Here is a 6,476-nt window from a genome sequence, read left to right on the forward strand (position 1 = left end):
GGGTGCAGACTGTGCAAAGCCCAAGTGCATGCCATTCCAGGGATCTCCCCTGCTCGGCGGCAGCAGCAGCGCTGCCACTGCACAATTAGGTCAACCACAAGTTACAAAGGCTTTCTTGGGAAGGGGGGGTGGGACTGGGATGGTCCGTTGGCAGGAATGTTGCCCATGATCATCCAGCGGGCAATAGGAACTAAAGAATGTGAGCTTCTTGTTTAACACAAAAGAGATCTTGTTGCTTTAATCTCAATAGGCTGTAAGTAATTAGGAAAACACTGAACTCGGGCTTTAGAGGAGTCGTATCTGCACTGGTGCAGTTTGATATCGCACAGATGTACACATTACTCATACAGAATGCCAATGATGGGCAGACAGATAAACCTCACCTGGTTTAAATGCTAACCAGCACTTTCAGAAATGAAGATTTAATTCAACAGGTGAAGACCACCATGGGTCAAATACTCATTTTGATTACTACTATGAAAATAAACACCATTGACTTCGAATGAGATTAGAATCAGACTGAAGTGTTCAAAAGATGCATATCCCACCCAGATTTACAAAGTCAGCCCCCAAAACCCAAGCCATCACTCCCTCTCAGTTCAGTGGGCCTAAGTCTTGCCAGACTTACAGCTGTTGGCTAAATACTGCGATCTGGCTTTACAGCACTGCTGGTGGTTTACTGTCATATCCAGTAATGACAGAAACAGTATATATCCAAACGCATTTTTATAGAAGAAACAGTTGATTTAACCCCCGCATGGTGAATAATCTGAACTTTGTAATGGTTCTAGAGATGCAAAGTTCTTCCAGTTCCCCTGAGTTCTGGTTAAGAGGTTGGTAATCGTTTTCCAATTCCTTTCATCACTTGTTCCACTGCCAAAAAACTTTCTTGTAATGGACTAAAATTGCTTTGCTGCAGTTCAAATGGTCTATTACAACCAAGTTGTAAAAATCTTACAAACCTCACAACGTTAAAGAAAATTCATTCTTATAATGATCCCCAAATTACAACATAATTATTTCACTGACAGTACTTAAAACTCCTAGCAAAAGACAGAAACATCGCTCTAATTATTCATACTGGCAGTAAAAAGTTAGACCATCACGAAAGACCATTATTAAAAAATGTACATTTTTTTCAAACACTCGGAAGAAGGCTGGTGGAAGAAATGGGAAAAAACATTAATTATGGCAATGATTAACAGCGGTTATGAAAATGGACAACACAGGACTAGCTTAGGAGTTTTCACACAAGTACAATGTGTTCTGCTACATTTTACTCATTTTGCTGATCAGTGAAAAACTTGTACATAGAGGTGTTAAAAACCATTCAGAGAACAGATAAAACACAAGACAGAATGGGCAGGCTTCTCCCTGTTTATCGCAATTAAGACTGTTTTGATCCAATATGCTTCTTAGCATATTCGAGCCTACATGCATACTTTCATTCTTCCTAAATTAAAAGAAACAGAGAAAGTAAGTGACCACTGTCATACATTAACAGTAGCGTGGGGGAACAGATCGAGCTCCGAGGCACTTCTTGCCAAATTCCTCTAACTGCCTTGCAGAAACTGAAGGTGAGGTCAGGAAATGCTGAAGTGAGGAACCATGCTCTGCAGCTCCAGCCCTCCTCCAAAATGAGGACATAGAGCAGCTTAATGTTGGCTCAGAATGCAAGACAGCATTCAAATGCTCCTTGCCTATCCCTTCCGCAGGCTGAACAAGCCCTGTTGCCTCAGCACTTTCATGTACATCTTCGATGCCTTCTGCCAGCCTCTGCTCTGGTTTGTCACTATACACAGAACTCAAAACTGAACCCTCTTTTGGACAACGAACACAGATGTGGCTTCACGGCAGCCAAGTACAGGGGAGTAATCACCTCCCTTGATCTGCTGGCTATGCTCCTGCTAGGGCAACTGACTCTGTGGTTAGTGCCTCATCACCGTGAGGGCACGCTGCTGACTCACACAGTCCTGCATGTGACTCCCAGTTCTCACGTAACGAGATATTTTCAGTCTTCTTCCTAGTCTTATGCCCCACACTCATGTCTTCCAAGAGGTTCTTTAAAAGCAGTCATACTTACGGCACACAACCTGCAAACCCAAGTGCATCCATTCCTTTACACGCTAGCCAGCGGCAAAAATTAGAAGACTCACAAAGGACGTGTCTCACCAGACGTCATCAGAAAGGTACATACAGAGTATTATTACAGTATTATCACGCTGTGAACCTTCGGAGTTTCCACAGTCAACCCCAAGCTACTCAGTTAACTTAGCTGACATAGCTCCCCTATGGTTGAAAAATAAACACAATGTGGAGTGATTTAACCTGCCTTATGAATTTGAGGTAGTTAAGCAATTCCCTTGAGGTTAAACCTGTCTGCTGTTAGTTGACATCGGAACACAAAGGTATTGTAGCTTATATAAAATCTTTTTTGGTACTGGTGTTTCCTGCACCAAAGGCAATCAAGATAGGATCAAGCCAGGGAGGGGGAACTGAAGAGTATCCCAGTCCCTCCATTGTTTTTTCCATGTACAAACAACTGTGAAGGTCTGTGCAGTAATATTTTATTTTCCTTTCAAACCTGTGCTGAAAACTACTGTAAAGTTTCTCTCTCAAAACAACACTAGGTAAGACTGTCTGCTGGCTCTTCAAAGACTCAGCGGAGATTACCACTTCAAGTAAACGTCTGCTACCCTCTCCCATTTCAGACCTTTATTTTTACCACCTGCCAAACAGGCAAACAAAGAAAAATTTTTGAACTAATGCAATATAGATTTTTAGACAGGGGAAAATTAACATATTGGACTTTATTATCCCCATTTCTTTCCCACAATCCTTTCTTCAATGACTGAAAAAGCCTCTCTGAGCTCTGCAAAGCCCATACGGCCCAGAATGCTGCTATTTCTACACTGCTTTTCATCCTCTCCTTCTTGGCACTCTTGAACCTGCTAGCTCCTTGCTTTTATAAAAGCCTTGTTTCAAGGCTCTGACAACTCCACACCATAGCCAGTAAGCAACCTCCCTTATTCAAAGGGATCAGATGTCACAAAAATGACATGAAGAGCAAAATGCTCTTTGACAGGAAAAGGATCGTGTGTCAAAGTAGATCTTTCCTTGATTCACTGGAGAACATCGCCACTTGTCTTGGAGAGGGACAGATGTAAAAAAATGAGCCAGTAGTGCGAGCTGTTCATTTCCTTCTACACACAGTAAAGTATGATGGGGAAGCTTTCACAACAGTTCCTGATGTTCACTATCTGAAATTAACAGCAAGCCAGAACGACTTCATCACAAGGTGCTTTCCTGGCTCTAGTTGGTCCTTTACTTATGTGTGAGGAGAAGGGCAGCGTGCCCAATCCGTGCAGTTCAAAAAGACTAGGAACTAGCAGACAGCGTAGGTTAGAGGAGCAGGATAACATGGAAGTATGTTTAAGAGCATATAATAGATAGCTTCAGACTTGCACTTCACAAATCACCAAGTGTAACGCTGGTAACATGCCGTGAGTGATCACAGGGCTCTTCAGAGAGCCCCGTGGGAAAGGACAATCTAGATCTAAAACCAGAGACTGACCAGTATAATGAGCCTAATGAAGAAATAAACCACTCTCCACATTTTGCTAGGAATTATTTCTTAAGTGATAGATTTTGGCAATCTGCATCCTTTAGAGGTGGTCGGCTTCCATTCAAGCACACTGCAGGATCTAAACAAATGGACTGTGAAGGTGATTTTCACGAGCCACCTCAGAGAACATGCTATAAAATTGCCCCAAAAGCATACGCAGTGTAATGATTAAAACCAGAAATGATTAGTGCACCTATGCAATAAACCAATGTTTTATTAGGTGACTTTTAAGACCACGGAAAAAAGGCCATTTGCTCAACTTTTCAAACTTCACCATCTTCCTTCCTCATGCACTCTATTCTAGCAATTCATGCTCTTGCTTGAGTTTGTCTGTTAACAATTCCCTAAAATGTCAACTACAGTATCATATTTCTAGCATAATCCAGAGGACAAAAACATAAAACACTTTTGCATTACTTATTATACTTTCCTTCCCCAGAGACTAGCTGCCAGCAAACTCAGCAGAGAGACAAAAATCCCCAACCCTAAACCAAACACACATACATACAAACACACACTTGTGGGATTTAAAGTTCCTTCCATAGTACAGAGTCACCATTCCAATCACAGCTGTGTATTTATTTCTGATTAAAAGTGATTTAAAAGTCAGGGACTATGGAAGAGAACCAGGTCAATCTGTAACACACTATCTATTACTGAAGCTATTAGGTATTACACACATAAAAATCAAACATTTTGAACAGTTGCTTTCTGTTTAGGGGGACAAAGTATACTTGCCTTGGACATATAAGTACTTCTACTGAGAAATGCTGCACAAATGAGAAAAAAGTACTTTTAGTGCCTTCCTAATTAATGCAGGCTTACTAGGCAGTAATGGCAATAAATACCAGTTTTGCTTAATACCAAAAGCTAAGAATAAACTCCAGGCTGGAGTGGTGGTTAAGAGAATGGGATTTCATCACTCCTGTAGAATTTTTTCTTATCCATCCTCATAGCACCTCAGTCCATTCAGATCTGTGATGTCGCCCTTCAGTTCCCCTATCAGTGCATCCGTCATTTTCCCTTACATCACCTTCTATCTTTGCATAGGACAGTATCTATAGCATCATCTGAAGTCAGACAGAGCCCTGAGAAAATTAAATGTTTCATGCGCAAACCATCCGTCTAACTTACAATTAGGACAGCACAAAATAACTTCATTTAATTGGCCAAAACACGCTTCAGCCAAACCACCAAAAACATAAAAACTTTCACAGGACATTTTCAGCAGCTAGCTCTAAATACAGACATGAAGACATTTTCATACACCTCTACGCTATAAAGACACAAAGCTCTACTCTGACCCCTTTTGATGTACATTAACTGACCCCGCGGACCTCCTGATCAACGGAATACCTGCTTCCCTCTCCAAAGTTCAAACAACAACGAGCTTTTCAATACACTTGGGCTGGTGGTTTACTTCGGCTATTGTATTTCTAGAAATATTTGAACCTAGGAAAGCATGCTTCTTTTCTGAGTGTAGTTATTACGCATCTTGGTGCACATTCCCACTCAAGTACTCCGCTATCGTATTCCTCATGGCTGTCCTAGAATCATAGAATCATGGAATCATAGAATCATAGAATGGTTAAGGTTGGAAGGGACCTTAAAGATCATCTAGTTCCAACCCCCTGCCATGGGCAGGGACCCCTTCCACTAGACCAGGTTGCTCAAAGCCTCATCCAGCCTGGCCTTGGACACTTCCAGGGGTGGGGCATCCACAGCTTCTCTGGGCAACCTGTTCCAGTGCCTCACCCCCCTCTCCATGAAGAATTTCTTCCTGATATCTCATCTAAACCTCCCCCCTTTCAATTTATACCCATTACCCCTTGTCCTATCACGACAGGCTCTTGTAAGACGTCCTCTCGCAGTACCCTTGTAGGCCCCCTTCAGATACTGGAAAGCTGCAATGAGGTCTCCTCGGAGCCTCCTCTTCTCCAGGCTGAACAAGCCCAATTCTTGCAGCCTTTCGTCATAGGAGAGGTGCTCCAGCCCTCTGATCATCTTCGTGGCCTCCTCTGGACTCGCTCCAAGTGGTCAATATCCTTCTGATGTTGAGGGCTCCACAGCTGGACGCAGTACTCCAGGTGGGGTCTCACCAGAGCAGAGTACAGGGGCAGATGATGTCAACAGGAGTATCTATCCGAAGAGATGCTGCCTGGAGTACATGGACTCATCAACCAAGACAATCTGCCTTCTGAAACTGCCCAGAGAAGGAAGAATTACTCTTGCAGAGAACAAAACAGGCCCACAGTACGCTAAGTACCTCCCTGAAGAACTTGCATGATAGCCCCTCCACTGGGGCATTGTATATTTTCAAAGGACATTTCCCATGCCAGGATGAGGGCAAACTGAGGGCAGTGAGGCCAGGACAGTACATGCCAAGCACACTCACCACCTGAAACACTGCCAGGCACCCTGGGTCTACGCTAGCAGCAAAGAGCCACCGACAGGCTGCAGCAGCCTGTAAAGGCAATTGGGTGCATGGAAGGATGGCAAGTGACAGGCTTCCTTTCCAGTAACACAGACATGGCCAAGAAATCACTGCACGGGGCAAGAATCCAGTGCAGGGTATCATAAACTCCAGGCTCTAGCCATGAGGTTATCTTTCCAGCAGTGCACACTGGAGCCCTCCCTGGGAGTCTAGTAAGGAGAGGAATATTGGACACAGAAGAGCTCAGCTCTCATGCCACCACTCCTCTTTGACAGCAGATGGACTAGCTCAGATTATTTCAGATATAAGCAGAGATGTGAGTACTTAAGTCAGAGCTGAATTTGGCCCGCTCTTTCATAGTCTTCTTGTGAAGTCAATTATCTCATCAATCGTGCTTTGCCTTGGGGCTCTCTTTCC

The sequence above is a fragment of the Eurypyga helias genome, unplaced genomic scaffold (assembly GCF_000690775.1).
Source record: "Eurypyga helias isolate BGI_N326 unplaced genomic scaffold, ASM69077v1 scaffold11785, whole genome shotgun sequence".
NCBI lineage: Eukaryota > Metazoa > Chordata > Aves > Eurypygiformes > Eurypygidae > Eurypyga > Eurypyga helias.